This window comes from Urocitellus parryii, chromosome 12 (genome assembly GCF_045843805.1).
Source record: "Urocitellus parryii isolate mUroPar1 chromosome 12, mUroPar1.hap1, whole genome shotgun sequence".
Lineage (NCBI taxonomy): Eukaryota > Metazoa > Chordata > Mammalia > Rodentia > Sciuridae > Urocitellus > Urocitellus parryii.
In genome coordinates this window covers 91,658,383-91,675,781 of record NC_135542.1, presented here as the reverse complement: position 1 = coordinate 91,675,781, position 17,399 = coordinate 91,658,383, and the positions used below count along the sequence as shown (strand labels likewise).

At 38.9% G+C, this 17,399-nt stretch overlaps 1 non-coding gene across 1 annotated transcript; it reads left to right on the top strand.

The window, feature by feature from the left end:
* The first annotated feature begins 6,928 nt into the window (after positions 1-6,928).
* Trnaa-agc (transfer RNA alanine (anticodon AGC)) lies at positions 6,929-7,001 on the top strand. Its single transcript has one exon. It is a non-coding gene; the product is annotated as a tRNA-Ala (tRNA).
* Positions 7,002-17,399: the final 10,398 nt, after the last annotated feature.

Here is a 17,399-nt window from a genome sequence, read left to right as displayed (position 1 = left end):
CAGCTAGAAGATGATGTGGGAAGAAAGAGAGGAAAGAGGAAAAACAGAATATTCTAATTTCATCATTGCTCATAGTGGGGAATTAATGGACTCTGGATAAAGAAATAGAGGATAAAGCTGGGTTTGTGGGTGGTGCACACCTGTAATCCCAGCAGCTCCTGAGGCTGAGGTAGGAGGATCGAAAGTTCACTGCCAGTCTTAGCGATTTAGCAAGCCCTGAGCAACACAGTGAGACCTTGTCTCAAAAATAAAAAAAATAAAAGGATAGGTGAGGTGGTTCAGAGTTGCTCCCTGGGTTCAATCCCCAGAACAAAAAACAACAACAACAACAACAACAAAAACAATTAAGATACACAAAAGTACAAAGCTAAAAACTAGAAAATAATAGAAATCTTCCAAAACTTCCAAACTATTAGAAGAAACACACTCAAAGCAAACAACTGAGGAAATCTGAACAAGACTGGTGATCCTATAAAATGAACTATATCCTGGCTATGATATTGTATTACAGTTTTGTAAAACATTACCATTGTGTAGAAACTGGTTAAAGGACACAAAGGATCTCTGTATTATTTCTTACAAATACATGTGAATATATAATTCTCTCCACAAAATTTTTCATGAAAAAGAAAAGAAAGCAAAGAGTTTTTTTCTATTAATTATTTTTTCACATTTTTATAGGTGTCTTATAAATAATGTACATGTGAATCTACAATTCTCTCCACAAAATTTTTCATGAAAAAGAAAAGAAAGCAAAAGGGTTTTTTTCTATTAATTATTTTCCCACATTTTTATAGGTGTCTTATAAATAATGATGGGATTTGTGGTTACATATTCATACATGTACATGATATAACAATGTAATTTGTCCAATATCACTCCCTAACACTTCCTCCTCCTTTCCGTCCTCTTACCTCTGGTCTCTTCCTGCTGTTCTATTGATCTCCCTTTGATTTTTCATGAGATTCACACACATACTCACATACACACCAACCCCCCCCCACACACACACACATACAAATTCTCTTTTCCTTTTTTCTCTCTAGCTTCCACATCTGAAGGAAAACATACGACCCTTGACATTCTGAGTTTGGCTTATTTCACTTAACATAATGTTTCCAAGTTCCATCAATTTTTCTACAAATAACATAATTTCATTTTTATTAATGGCTGAATAAAACTCCATTATACACACACACACACACACACACAATAGGTTTTCTTTATCCTTTCAACCCTTGATGGAGACCTAGACTGGTTCCATAGTTTGGCTATTGTAAATTGTGCTGCTATAAACATGGGTATGCATGTATTGCTATAGTATGCTGACTTTATTTTTATTTGTATTTTGGTACCAGGGATTGAACTCAGGGGCACTCAACCACTGAGCCCCATCCGTATCTCTATTTTGTATTTTATTTAGAGACAGGGTCTCAATGAGTTGCTTTTACCTCACAGTTGCTGAAGCTGGCTTTGAACTCATGATCCTCCTGCCTCAGCCTTCTGAGCTGCTATAATTACAGGTATGCACCACAGTACCCAGTGTGTGCTGACTTTAATTCTTTAAAATAACAAATATTAAGGAGTGGTATAGCTGGATCATATAATGGTTCCATGCCTAGTCTTTTGAGGAACATCCATACTGATTTCCAAAGAGGTTATCCTAATTTACAGTCCCATGAACAGTACAAAAGTGTTCCTTTTCCCCCACATCCTCTCCAGCATGGATTATTGCTTATATTCTTGACAACTTCCATGACTGGTACGAGTTGAAATCTAAGTGTAGTTTTTATTTGCATTTCCCTAATTGCTAATGATATTGTGAACATTTTTATGTATTTATAGGTCATTTATATTCTTGAGGAGTGTCTGTTTAATTCATTTGCACACTTATTTATTGGGTATTTATTTTTTGGTGTTAAGTTTTTTGAGTTCTTTATATATTCTAAATATTAATCTTCTGTCAGAAGAGTACCATAGATTTTCTCCCATTTTGTAGGTTCTCTCTTCATATTCTTAATTGTTTACTTTGCTGTGCAGAAGCTGTTTAATCTGAGGCCATTCCATTTATTAACTCTTGGCATTATTTCCTGAGTTTTAGGGGTCCTTGAGAAAGTCTTTGCCAAAACAATAGGTTTTTAAAGCTAAAAAAGAGAAATTATAAAACAATACATAACAGAAACAAAGCCAAACAAGTCATATTAATTGATGCAAATGAGTAAAAATTAGATACTCAGACTAAAAGACTTCCCAATTGGCTTACAAGAAAAAAACACACCTATCTGCTACATCCTGGAGACACACCTAAAACAAATTAGTACTATTAAACTTCTTCCCACTTCCTGACTTTTAGTACCTATTATTTTTCGTTATTAAGGTTTATAACATGTACATTTCATTCTATAGCCTTAGCTTCTTTAGTATTTATTTCTAGCTCTGTTTAAATTGATATTGCAAATAACACTTCTGAACATCATTTCCAGCTCTTATTTTGATTCTCTTCTTGAATCTATTTCTATCATTAGCATAATTTTTCAAGAAAGGCTTAGATAAGAACAGCAACAACAACAATAATGGTAACAGTACAAAATGTTTTCACTTTAGTTCCACTCTTGCTATGTGCTGAAAACTGTGCCCAGACACTTTAAATTATCTCATTTAGCTCTCAAAACAATCCTATGTCTTGAAACTATTATTGCCCCTATTTTATAGTTCCTTATTCCTTAAACACAGTAATTTTGCTTTCTTCTAGCTTCTACATCTAAAATTGTAGATTCCCTCCCCACCCCAGCATTAAATTATATCGTCAAGAATGTACAAGATTAGTATACTAAGGATGATGACTATTTAAACTTGGCAAACAAAAGACCCCACCACCCTTAGAGGGAAGTGGGGGGTTAAAAAATAATAGCAACATTTTGTTCTATCACATTTGGCTTGTTCCACAGAATAAGCCTTGAATATTTGACTTTAGGGACCCTCTATTTACTCAACAGTGAAAACAGAGGTTGAAGAGGAAACCTCAGGCTGGGAGCAAGGTGTTTCCTTACATAGGTAGGAGGGGAAGTATAGCCAAAGGAAAAATCATACCATGACCAGAAAGGACTCAAGGCCATGTAATAAATAAACAAGGATTGCTTTAATTCTGAAAGAAAACATGGAATAAATATGAACTTAAAAATGATTGGTTGTTGGAATAACCCACAAATTTTGTAGATTACATACTTTCCTAATTGAGGTAGTGATGAAGAAAAAAAGGACAAAAACTCATGTGTGGATTGCCATATTCAAAATCAATTGCATATTTCTGTATTGCTTTGAGAATATTTGAAGATTGAATAATTACCTTTCCCTTTTTCCTTCCTTTAAAATACTAGTTATGGTAAATTTCTTTCTCTTACCCGTTCCCACCTCTCACTATTGTAAGTGGGTGTGTAGGAGGTAGTTAAATTTATCATTCATTCCATAGGTTGAAGAATGCTGGAATTATAATAGACTGGATGAGGAATAAGCTTCACCTGAAAATTGCAAGATCAACTAATGGTTCTGAAAATGACACAGTAAAGCACAGTGGTTGAGAATAATGGTCTCTGTAGATTACATGGCTTGGGGTCAAATCCTGACTCTTCCATGTTGCCTGTGTGTCCTTGTGAGGACTAAATAAAATAATGCATATAGTCCTTGTGAGGACTAAATAAAATAATGCACATATTTGAAAATTCCTGGCACACAATATATGTGATCAAAAAAATCCAATAGTCCTGTGCTTTCATCTCAAGGTGCTGAATGTGACTTTGTATTCATGTTATCTGATGAACACAAGTGTTTGAATCATACATTTGAACACATTATTATTTTGTCTCCAGTATCCAAGGTATCCTTGAAGCATTGGTTCTCTTTAGTTCTGCATGTCTAATATGGGGCACTAGGTGAAAGAACTTGCCTTAATTTGGAATGGAATATCCAACATGCTCCAGATCTCTGCACACTCCATTGAAGAACTCCTGAGAGATTCCTGTGTCTTCACAAGATTTATCCCTTTGCTTTGCTCCTTTTACACAAGCCTGAACCAAATACCTGAACCTTTGGTAAATATCAGAACCTTTGGTAAGCCATTATTTTTGTAAAAAAGCATACTGTCCTTTGTGATGGAGATGGGGTCAGGGATGCTGCAGGGTTCCAGAGCCTCATTGCCTATAGGGTCTTCCAGACCCTGCTCTTGACTCATCAACCATCTGACTCTAGAGCTCTGGTGTCCTTTTTCCTGTTTGTGAAATTGAGCAAGGTTGGTATGTGGAAGGGGAATAAGAAAAAGGATGGGGAAAGACCCAGAAGGCACGGAGAGTCATAACCAAAATGGAATCTCCCATGGTGACAAAGAACAACAAACACAGCGGCTGCACTAACAGGGTCCATCCCTGCTGTACTCAAACACTGGCACCCTCAGCAGATTGAGTCTGTTTTCATTCTGTTTTAAAAAGTGGCAGTGGGGTGAGGGTGGTAAGGAACAACCAAACAGACTAAAAACAAAATCATTTTATTCCCTTTCTGATGCAGTTTCTGGAACCTACTCAAGTAGCAAGCTAACCTATTTCAAGTGAGAGAACTGCATTTCATTACTTGGCAATAAGCTGGATTGGCTATTTATTAGCATCCATTTCAACATCCCAGGCATCTCCTGTAATGACAGGAAAGGCTGATCAACATTTACAGAGAAACATTCAAGAACTTCCATAAATTTGTGTTTCCTGTGCAGAGCATTTACAATCCAGAGATGTAATGACGATAATGAAATCTGGGTTTAGGAATTCCTTTGAAATCGGTCCAGGCTTGTCAGTGCCTTTGAGGAGCATATGGCTAAAGGCAGCAATGATAATAAAACCCGAGGAGGCACAGCTCAATCGCTCACTTGCTTTTTCCCCCCTTGCTGCCTTTGCTATCCATCCATTATATTCTCTCCTGGTCATTGGCAGGAAGTCTATAAATGCCAATGTGAGGAGTATCTGGTGGGTTATTATAGCAGGCTACATTATTGTGGGTTGTTCTTTTTTTTTTTTTTTTCTCCTTTAAAAAAGATTTTGGCAAGGTACCTGAGACTCTGGAACGGGCCGCCAAATCTCAGTAGGATTCCAGATGGTTGAGATTCCGGCTCCTGATGCCCTGATGTCTCCCCTCCCTCCTCTCTGAGATATTTTCATTTGTGTTCTCTTCAGAGATAAATATTTTTATGTTAACTAGCTCCAAGAAGGGTCATGATGGAATGCTTCTGGATTAACCTTGACCTGAAGGAACTTGCTCAGAGCTACCTATGAACTTCCACCTTCACATCAGCCTTTTCTGTACTCTACTTGCCCTGTTCAGCATCCTCCTCCCCTCCTGCTCCCGCTGAGATCTCCTGTGCAGAGCTGACCTACTAATGCTCCCTCTTTCTTCCCCCACGTATCTAGCTGCTATCTAAGAGGTGCTCAAGCATTCATGGAGTATATGTGAGTGTCTCTCTGAGCTCCTCAACTCTGCAATCTGGGCTGCTGGAGCACCCACATTGTCCTCTGTCACAGGAATGCAATGTGGTGGTTACACACGAGACTATGGTCAGAATGCTTGGTGCAACTCCTGGCTCTGCCTCTTGCTGGGTGTGTGACCTTGGATAAGCTGCTTAACCTCTCCTAGGTCTCAGTTCCCCCATCTAAAAATTGAGACAACTAATTATCTTAATAGGATTATTGTGAGAGTGAATCAAGATAATGCATGTGATATGCTCAGCAAAATATCTGCACATACTAAGTGTTCCATGAGTATTTAGCTATTGTGATTGTCATCATAGCTTTATAATATTTCAACTCTTAGGTGGTTGCCTGACTCCCACTCTGGATTGAAATCTCCTGGAGAGCAGAGACTACATGCTGTCTCTGATCTCCAACTTCTAACACAGCAGCTAATAATACATTCTGCCTCGGGCATATTTGTATCTTTCAACAGGGCTTTGGGGAGGACTGTGCTCTAAATAAAAGGAATCGCTTTAACAGGTAAAAGTCATGTGCAAGGCACATACTTTCCTCATATATTTGTCTTTTCCTTTAAGAGAAGCAACACCATGTTATTAGCTCTCTTAGGAAAGGAGAAGCTGCTCAAAGCCAAGGACACTCTTGAGCCATGTTTTAGTGGCAGAATGATGTTTCATAACAGGTGAAAGTCGGGGCTCCATTCTCTTTCACTCCCTGCCTCCATACAGTGAGCAGAGCAGGTTTGGTAATCCTTCTGGTCAACCTCCCATGCTCCACCCTCTCTCCTGAACCCACAGGAGGGAGGGGAATGGGGTTGCTGTGTTGGCTTAACTAGCCCCATTTCAGAAAAGAGTATAGAAAGCCCCCCACCACCAGTTTTTCAGAACTAAGCTTTGTGCCTGAACTCCCGAGAAGCCCTGCTTCTTGGCAGGTGGCATCTACTTGTGCACTATTAAAAGTGAAGATGTGTTTTCCCACTTCCAGGATGACTGAGGGAGGGAATCCTGAAATGGAGAAGGAGCAAGTAGATGATCCAGATGCCAACATTCAACCCCAAATCCAAACAGAGAATTTGTGGGCTACACCTCAATATTCAAGAGTACCTGAGGGCTGGAGATATAGCTCAGTTGGTAGAGTGCTTGCTGCACATGCACGAGGCCCTGGGTTCAATCCCCAACACCACACACACACACATACACACACACACACACACACACACACACACACACACACACACACAGAGTACCTGACACCTATAAGGGATCATGACAGACAGTTACATTCATAGTATATTCTGAGATGGTGCCTGAGGGGGCCAGAGCAGAAGTTTTCTTGTTACTGTCTCCCATTTTGTTCTGATTAAACCATTCATAATGAGCACAGATGGCTTCTACAATTAAAAAAAAAAAGAGGTGATTGAGGGCTGGGGCTGTAGCTCAGTGGCAGAGCGCTTGCCTAGCATGCATGAGGCCCTGGGTTCGATCCTCAGCACCTCATAAAAATAAATAAATAAATAAATAAATAAAGGCATTCTTTGCATCTACAACTACAAAAAAAAAAAAAGTTTAAAAAAAAAGCAGGTGACTGAAAGAAAACGAGGCATTAAGCCTGGCTGCAGTGACAAGGAGCCAGGGGTAGGCAACTGCCTCCTCCTTCCTGCTCCTTTGAGTCCTACTTCAAGTCTCCTTGGTTCCACATTCTCCTTCCCTGAACTGAGCCATGATATCTTCTCCTCCAAACCCCACCAGTGTTATACGTAAATAACCTTTGGCTGGAATTCAGTCAACCTGGCTTCTTGCCCAGCTCTGCCCCTACTCAGTAGCCTTGAGATCTTGGGTTCTTAAACTTCTCCAAAAGACACCTGGCAAATGGAGAGAGACTGTCAGGTTCTGGCCAGATGATAGATGCAAACACTCTTTTCAAAGAACACAGTGCTATAAAGAGTGTCCCCAGAGGTTTGAGAAAGTCTAGAAACACACTGTGTCCCATAGCCTAGCCCCAAGAGTTAAGAGGCGAAAAAGCTACAGAGTCAAAGACAAAATATACAGTCAAGTCTCAAGCAAGAGGACTAGAATCCCACACCAGGAAACTGGGGAAAGCAGATTTAATAACTGTTATAGTTTGTGTTTAGAATGACCTCCAAAGGCTCGTGTGTTGCAGGCTTGGTCCCCAGCTGATGGAGTTATTGGGAGGTGATGGAAAATTTAGGAGACAGGGCCTTATTGGAGGGAATAGGTCATCAGGAGGGTGCCTATGAAGGGTTTATTTAGTCCCAGCCCCCTCCCTCTCCTTCCTCACTGCTGGTAGGTGAGCAGCTTTGCTCCACCACAAGCCTACAGTGATGGGGCCAAGTGACTAGGGACTGAAACCTTGGAAACTGCAATCCAAAATAAGTCTTATGTTGCTTTTCTCAGATGTATTGTCACAGTGATAGAAAGCTGACTACCACAGCAACCAATCACTTCACACTCTAATCCAGACCACAAAATCTAGAATTCCCTAATTTAGAGAGAGATGAAATCTTGAAGTTTATTTATTCCTGTCTTCTCGTTCTCTACATGCAGAAACTCAAGGTCAGAAGGTCTACTAACTTCTCCTTGTTCTCAGTCCAGTACACTTAAAACTAAATGTACCTTTTTGTGAAATGAGCCTTCAATTCTCAAATTCTGTGACTTGATAAAATTGTGACTAAGAAGAACTAAGTGAGGGTCTAGAGTTGTAGCTCAGTGGTAGAGCACTTGCCTAGCATGTGTGAGGCACTGAGTTCAATCCTCAGCACCACAAAAATAAACAAACAAATAAATAAATAAAGGCATTGTATCCATCTGCAACTATTTAAAAGAAAAGAAAAACTAAGTGAATTCCCATGGTCAGAGATCTTAGTGGCTATAGACCCAGAGGAAAATCACGATCTGCTACCTGATTCAGAAGTGAATTCTGATTCAGAATGGGACACAGATGCTGAAAGTTATGATTTCTGAGTTAGAGAACAGGCTTGGGAAAGTTCTAAGAAATTCATAGAGTCTAAGCTGCAGATCCATTTGGGAACATTAACAGCAATTTGGGGCTACATAAACAGAGCAGGATGGACTTCTATACATCTGGTCCTAGACCCTAAAATTCCAGCATCCTGATGAATTAAAAGGCAATAGAGCTAAAGAGAACTGCTGGGTGCCAATGGCCATTTAGCTTGGCATGGCCTTAGAAGTCATAGGTATTTTTCTTTCTAATCTTTGTGATTTCAAGGATTCAGTTCATCAACTGTCTACTGAGTACTGATACTGTACCAAAGTTGGAGGCATAAGAAAAAAGGAATCTATGGAACTGCCCTCAGGGAGCACATCAGAGAGATGGGTTGGGGAAGTGAGTCTCAGACTGTGAAAGGATGAACTAAAAATTCAAGACAATGTGAGGTTGTGAGTTGAAACAATAAATCCAAACACATCCTATGGAAGTTAAAGAAGGAAGAGAAGCACTGAATGTTAGAGTGCTCATGGGAAGCTGCAGGATATGAATGAGGCAGGGATTTGAAAGTTATGCCTCCAAAGTAGAAAAATTAAAGAGAAACAATCCAGCTCCTCTGAATCATCTGACCTGCTATAGGAAGTGCCCTGGAGAGCTCACCATCACCTCCTACAGGGAGCCAAGTGCAAGGCCCGGCCCTTTTATAGTCAGGCATGTAGATAGAGATGGCCACTTTCCAGAAACTCACTGCAAATCAAAGAGCAGAGCCATACTTGAAACCCATGTAGTGTGACTCCCATCCCTCATCTATTTCCCCTCTCTCTGCATGAGGAGTGACTCTCCAGCATCAGAGCTGGCCCCACCACCTTAGGTTCAGTGTTTGGCTTGAAGAGTATGTGTCTCTGGAGCAATGACAACACTGAGAATTTTGCCTACTGCAACAGACAGACTAATCAAGTGGCTAAAATGAAATCTACATATACATGAAATAGAAAAGTATTTTGAGCTATGTGGATGCTAACTAAGCTTCCTGAGAAACACTATGGAGACATTTACTTCAAGCAGGGTGAATAATCATATTAATCATATCAAGCTCATATGGCAGATGTTAGCTAGATAACCTAGCAACAAATCCCAGTCTGTTACTGTTTTGCCTTCTGTACTATCAAGGTGCAAAGTGATACCTACTTTCCCTGCTTCCCTTGTAGCTAAGAGGACTAAATAATCTAAATATGATGAGAAAGAGATTTGGGGAAATGCTATGGGGGGTGGGGGTGGTTTCTTGACTGATAAAGGGAGTTATTTATGAAAGAGGATATCCTGCTTCTACCTTCTTCCCCTTTCTTCCTTCTTGACCAAGGATGTAATGTCTAGAATTATGGAGCCATTTTTTTAATAACAAGTAAGGGGTGGGGTCAGGGGCAGAGCCAACATAATAATGTTGGGTTTCTAAGGAGACCTGCAAATAATACCTAATTTCTTATCCAGATTCTGAGCCAACTGAGAAATAAAACAAAATATTGCTTTTTTATTGATAAAATAAAATATTGCTATTTTATTGTATAGCACATAGTTTAACAAGGAAGCTACCAACTGCACTAAAAGAACAGCCTGTCCCCTGTTCCCACCTTCATGCCCCACCTGTAGACACATATACCAGCCATAGTTCTTTGAGAATCCTGCAGGACCATGATGATGGCAATGCAGATTCTGCCACCAAAAATCCATGAAATGAATTAGACAAAATGTTAATTAAACCCACAACCAGGCCACTGTCTCCAAGGCTGAGAATTCACTCTCTTATTTCCCATCTCAAGTAATTGCTAGCGGTGTCTAACATGGTCTATTAAAGCTTCTGCAATTAAACTATATGAGAATATTGGGATTCTTCAGCAATAAAGGCTGACTGGTGGTTGCCCCAGTTGTAAACAAAAAAACAAACAAACAAAAAAACAAAGCTACAAACCGTTCTGCCATCAAATTTCCAAGGAAATAACATTTTTTCCTTGTAGGTTAAAGTGCAAAGAAATTTGAAGTCAAAAATCAAATTTCCTTGTCCTTATGTGTTAAAGTTCAAAGGAATCAAGGTTCATAGCACATGGTCCCAGCTTCTCATTCAGCCTCAGCCTTGGCCTCAGTCTCAGCCCCACAGCATCTGCCATCTGGTCAAAGTTGGCCACAATGGGTGCAGCTTGGGCTGCCCCCCCTAGAGTGAATGCTATTCCTCCAGGACCTCGAAAATGAATTATTTCAAAATCAAGTCTCTGGTACACTACATTTTTTGATTAATTATTTATTTTAACCAATAAATGAAAATTGTATTTTTCAGTACAGCATGATTTGGAGAACATGGATAAGTGGCAAAATTGAGGTAATTAACATATTCATTACTTCACATGCTTGCCATTTGTGGTGAGAAGGCTCAAATCTACTCTCTTAGCAATTTTCAAGAGTCCTGGGATGAGGGCATAGCTCAATAATAGAGCACTTGCCTAGCATATGCAAACACACACACACACACACACATACACACAATATGTTGTTATTAACTGTAGTCACCATGTTATACAATAGATCTTTTAGATTTTGTATTCTTATCTAACTGAAATTTTGTCTTTCAACTAATGTTTCCCAACTCCACTCCACACCTCAACCTCTGGTAACCAATATTCTATTCTTTGCTTCTATATTTTATACTTTCAAAGATTCTATGTGTAATGCATTATTCTTTTCTATCTTTATTTTTCTTTTTTTTTCCTTTTGCCCAATTTTTCACTCCTCCCCTTTTCAGCCCCTGTGTAATGTTATAGTAGTTTTACTATATTTAATAACTATTTTTTTTTACCTATTCCAGAACCTTACTACAGGTTCTTACCTGGATTAGAGGAACTGTGGAGAACATGATGAACAAGGTTTTGTTTCTTCTAAGGCTGATTGGTATGTGGCTTTGCTCTGAAGTGACTGTAGTAAATAAGATTCAGTGTCTTCTCTCAAAGTGGTGCTAATAATGGGAACAGCAGAAGACACACACTCAGAGAAAGTATCAATACCTGGATATTCACCCAGCCTGGAACTCTTAAGAGAAAGAAGCTTACTAAGTAGTCCCTTGCATTAAAAAAAAAAAAAATCATCCTAAGCAGTATAAAAAAGTAAAGGAACAAACCACCCCAAATAGCCTTTAACACTTCAACAACTGACTCCATTGACATCAGAATGAAGGAAATGTCAGAGAAAGAATTTTAAAAGTTCATAGTTAAAATATTCAACGAGTTAAAAGAAGATGCAAGAAATGAACTTAGAAAATACAGGAAGTGAAAGACCATTTCAATAAAACGATAGAAATTCTGAAAAAGAAACAAACAAATCCTGTAAACCAAGGAATCAATAAATCAAATTAAGAATTCAATGGAAAGCATCACCAATAGCTTAAATCACTTTGAAGATAGATGTTCAGGCCTTGAAGACAAAGTATATAATCTTGAAAATAAAGTTGATGTTTTAGTCAGCTTTTTGGCCACTGTGACCAAAATATCTGACAAGAAATGTAGAGAAGGAAAAGTTTATTTTTGGCTCATGGTTTCAGAGGTTTAGTCCATGGTCAGCTGACTCCATAGGTAGCTCTGGGAACAAGGCAATGCAGAATATCATGGCAGAAGGATGCAGCAGAGGGAAGCTCAGGACATGGCAACTACGATGCAGACAGAGAGCTCCACCTACCAGGGACAAAATACAAACCCCAAAGGCACACCCTCAGTGACTCTTTCCTCCATCCACACTCTACCTGCCTTTGGTTATCATCCATTCAATAGATAACAGTGGATTAATCCACTGGTAGGTTACAATTCACATCATTTAATTATTTCACTCTGAGCATCCTTGCATGTCTCACACATGAGCTTTCAAGGAACAACTCATATCTAAACCATAACTGTCGACAATAAAGAAAAGATGTGAAGAGATCATGACTAGAAATATCCAAGAAATCTGGGATGATATTAAGAGACCAAATTAAAAAATCCTTGGGGTAGAAGAAGGCTCTGAAATACAAACTAAAGGAATACACAATCTCTTCAATGAAATAATGTTAGAAAACTTTCCAAATCTTAGTAACAAGATGGAGATTCAGATATAAGAATTCATAACCACTGAGCTGGGACTATGGCTCAGCAGTAGAGCACTTGCCTAACACGTGGGTTCGATCCCCAGCACCACATAAAAATAAATAAATAAAGGTATTGTGTCCATCTACAACTAAAAAATAAATATTTTTAAAAGAATTCATAACCACTAAACCTGCATTAGAAAACATACTCAAATAAATATTTCATGGAGAATAAATGAAAATGAAAACCAGCACAAGGATGAATTGCTCTAGAAGAATGGTCAATAAAGGAGAATCAAATTTGAATTAAGCATTAAAAATAAATCAAAATGGCAGGAAATTAAAACCATCTCTCTAAAGATCCTACATGTAAATTAAATAATGTGGTATCTATCTTTCTGTGCCCAGCTTATTTCACTTGATACAATGTCCTCCAGGTGCATCCAAGTTGTCACAAATGACAGGATTTCTATATCCATTCATCCTTTGATGGATACTTAAGTTGATTTCATATCCTGGCTACTGTGAATAATGCTGCAATGAACATGGGAATGCAGGCATCCTTTCAAGACACTAATTTCATCTCCTGGGCTGGGGGTATAGCTCAGTTGGTAGAGTGCTTGCCCGGCATGCATGAAAGTCCTGGGTTCAATCCCCACCAACACCAAAAAGAAAAAAAAAAAGCCCTCTGATTTCATCTCACTTGGTTATATATTCAGTAGTAAGCTTGCTAGATCATACAGAAGTTCTATTTTTAACTTTTTGAGGAATGGCCATACTTTTTTCCAGAATGGCTAAGCTACTTTACATTTTCATCAACAGTACAGTATGCTTTTTTTTAAGGGTCTAAAGATTTAAAAGGATATACACAGCATTGGCTCCACAACTACCAAATTTTAAGAGAACAGGCCCATCTGATTCTCCTAGAGAACAGTTATCTTAATTCCCAAAACCCAGTACAAACTAATATTTCAAGAACCCAACAGTAACTAAGAAAGATGGAGAAAATTTCCTTCATTCTGGCCCCTTCTGGATGTCAGATTATGAAGTTGCTCATAAACCATTTAAGTCCATAAGCCTTTGGACCTAGACTCAGTGGGAGAAGGCTGACAGCAAAAGATTAATTTTGGGACTGTGCTCTTACCATTTAAATTCACATAACCCTTTAAATTCAATTTCCCTTTTCATTCCTTAGCCCAGCTTCCCTAGCAGAAAGAACAGGGAGCAAAATTTATGTGCTAGTACTTTTTTGAGAGGAACAAGCCCAGGAAAGCAAGAATGAGAGAAAATGGGAAGTAAAGCAGGGAAGGAAGAGAAGTAAATTCAAGTTGGTACATAACCAAACTGGCCATGGCACCACAAACACACATTTCTGGTTACTTGACCCCACAAGCTATCTTCCAAGTAGGCCACGTAGAACCACCCTGCCTTAGATAGCCTTTGGGATGATAAGAAAGTGGTGGGAACCTAGATATCTGTTTTATTGAGTTCTCATTCATATCCAAATTTGAAAACTTTTGCTTTATAGAAAGTTATTTGCATAGGGACAAAAACCTCCATATGCTACAATCTCAATGGGAGCAAATACCACGTAGGCAGCTAAAAGCCTGTCACCTGGCCTCAGAATTAAAAGCCAACTGCAAAAATTCCTTCCTCTTAACAAACCACCATAACTAGAGTACAAGGCCCTGTACCATTTATCCTGGCTCCACCAGAAGCTTTCCCATATGAATCTTTTGCTCCTCCATTTCTCACTCTTAGATATTTATTTTCTAATGTTTCTAGTCAGCTTTCCAGATGTTAAAATTCTGAGACTGTACACTCCCAAACTTAAGGCCTTTCCCCATATAAAACATATGTCATAAAGAACAACATTGAATATCATATGACCTTTTGACACTGACACCCAAGAGTAAAAAGCTAGAGCTAAGACAAGCACACCCAGCTTATCCTACTTAACTTCACTGGTCAGACTGTAACTTCATTTTCTTAGAGAAAGAACAGGAATTACATTAATGGGTGTCCCTGGTCATGGAAGGAAAAAGCACAGGCAGAAAAAAAGTAGCTCTCCAAAAACTAAGCCTGGTGGAGAATGAAGATTAAAGGAGCCTAGGTCTTTGATGGCATCATAGTTGCCACACCAGTCCCCAGAATTCCTGCTTCTAGACCTCTAGATATGTAAGCACTGGTTTCTGATTGAATTGTGTACCCTGGATAAAGACACGGTGAAATCCTAACCCCTGTGCCTCAGACTGACCTTATTTGGGTCTTTTTTTTTTTAGAGAGTGAGAGAGGGGAGGGGAGAGGAGGGAGAGAGAGAGAGAGAGAGAGAGAGAGAGAGAGAGAGAATTTTTAATATTTATTTTTTAGTTCTCGGCGGACACAACATCTTTGTTTGTATGTGGTGCTGAGGATCGAACCCGGGCCGCACGCATGCCAGGCGAGCGCGCTACCGCTTGAGCCACATCCCCAGCCCTTATTTGGGTCTTTATTAGAAGAAATCAAATTAACATTGAGGCCTGGGCTGCGGATGTAGCTCAGTGGTGGAGCACTTGCCTAGAATAGGTGAGGCACTGGGTTAGATCCTCAGCACCACCTAAAAATAAATAAATAAATAAAGTTATTATGTCCATCTACCAAAAAAAAAAAAAAAACAGATTTTTTTTTTAATCAATGACACCCTTTCCCTATCAAGAGTAAAGATGAAAAAAAGGGGTTCCAGGACACTCATCAATTTTTCAATGTGTATCCTCTAACTCCTTGTCCCTGCTTAGACACAAACTCAATACTGGGAGGAGTGACTAATGCCAGCATGTGTCACTCTACCCAGCAGTCACCTAATTATGAGACTAGAAGGAAAATGTCACTCAGGAGCCATTATACCTCATGGCAGAAGCTGAGGGAAAAACACTAATCAGTATTGGAGAGGAGGTGGGCAGGGAGTGAGGGGGGGGGGGTGCAGGAGGGATCTCTTAGTCAGCAGCCCTAGTCCTATCCTAGATGAATTTCTGGAATGTGACAAGGAAGTTATATCCAAATTTGTGGGTGATGGCTTCAAGATGAATAATATCTCTGCTATATTTGAGCTTCTCTTAAACATAGAAAATTGTGCTACAAGAAATAGCTTTAATCTTAGCTCGATTCTCTGCCAAGTGAGGCCATTTAAGGATTTTTTAAATGTTAAGCCTGCCAAAGCAGATTTGCCCCATTGGTGACAATGGGGGAAGATGAGAAGGTGACATAAGAGGATAGGCCCTGACTCCAAATCTGATTTGAATATAGCATGGAAAGCCACCCTGGGTGAGAGAAACCATGGGGATGAAACGTGGGCTAATGCCAAGAGCCTGGTTTTGTTTTGAGTGATGAGCTCGTGAGTGTTTATTATTAAAGTTAACTAAGTAAAAGTCATTATAATGGAGGATGGGATAAATCAGCCGACAGCAACTCTATTGTTACCTTAAGTGGGATTTTTTGGGAAAATGTTCATAAAATATTAGATTTGAAAAAAAGTAATCATCTCTATAATCTTATCATGTTTTGGATGAGAAAATTATAAAGTGTGTCCCACTACCCCTCCAAATCCCAGAAGTGACTTAGTAAGTTTGGGGTTAGTACTTCCCAAGTTATAAAATGGCAATATAGTAGGGAGTTGTTTGGCTTCTTTTACTCCCCACACCAGTCCCTTTGGTAAAAATATCCCCTTAATTATCATCAAAAGCATTTGCACAATGTATGTATAACATGTCAAAATATACCCTACTCTCATGTATGTCTAAAAAATAACAAATAATTTTAAAAAACATTTGTACATATGTAGCTGCTATGATATGTGGCAAAGTGATGATCATCGTGAGGGAAACAGACCCGGATTCTGGAACTCCTACAATCTGATGATTTAGGAATGATCAAGAAAAACTAAGAACCTGAGTTATTAAATAAACACAAATATAAAGAATGTCACTTTTACCCTGAATACAAAAGCAACCTTGAGAAGAACAAAACTGGAGTTATCACACTTCCTGATTTCAAAATATATTAAAAAACTACAATAATCAAAAATAGTAGCTGACTGGGGATTAACTCAGGGCAGAGCATTTGCTGAACATGCTCAAGGCCCTAGATTCAATCCCCAGCGCTGTGTACCAACCAACCAACCAGTATGCTATTGACATAAAAACAGACACATAAGCCAATGGAACAAAGTAGAAACTTCACAAATAAATATACATATCTGTGGTCAACTGATTTCCAACAGGATGTCAAAAAAATACACGATGGGGAATGGATAGTTTCTTCAGTAAATAGTGTTAGGAAAACTGGATATCTACACAGAGAAGAATGAAATTGGATCCATAGTTCACACCATATCCAAAACACACACACACACACAAAATCAACTCAAGCCAGGTGGTAGCATATGCCTGTGCATGCCTATAATCCCAGCGGCTCAGGAGGCTGAAGCAATAGGATCACAAGTTCAAAGCCAATCTGAGCAATTTAGCAAGCCCCAAGCAACTTAGCAAAACTCTTTCTCAAAATTAAAAAAATAAAAAGGGTTTTAGGATATGGCTCAGTGATAAAGCACCCCTGAGTTCAATCCCCTGTATCAAAAAAAAAGCAAAAAAAAAAAAAAAACCTTCAAAATGAAAGTTTCACATTAAGACCTAAAGCCATTAAATTACTAGAGGGCAACAAAGAGGAAGAACTTTTTGTCCTCTGTCTGGCCAATTAATTTTAAGGGTTTCCACCATAAAACAAAAAGATAAGTATGTAAGGTAATGCATGTTAACTGGCTTGATTTAGCCACTTTACAATGTATACTTATAGCA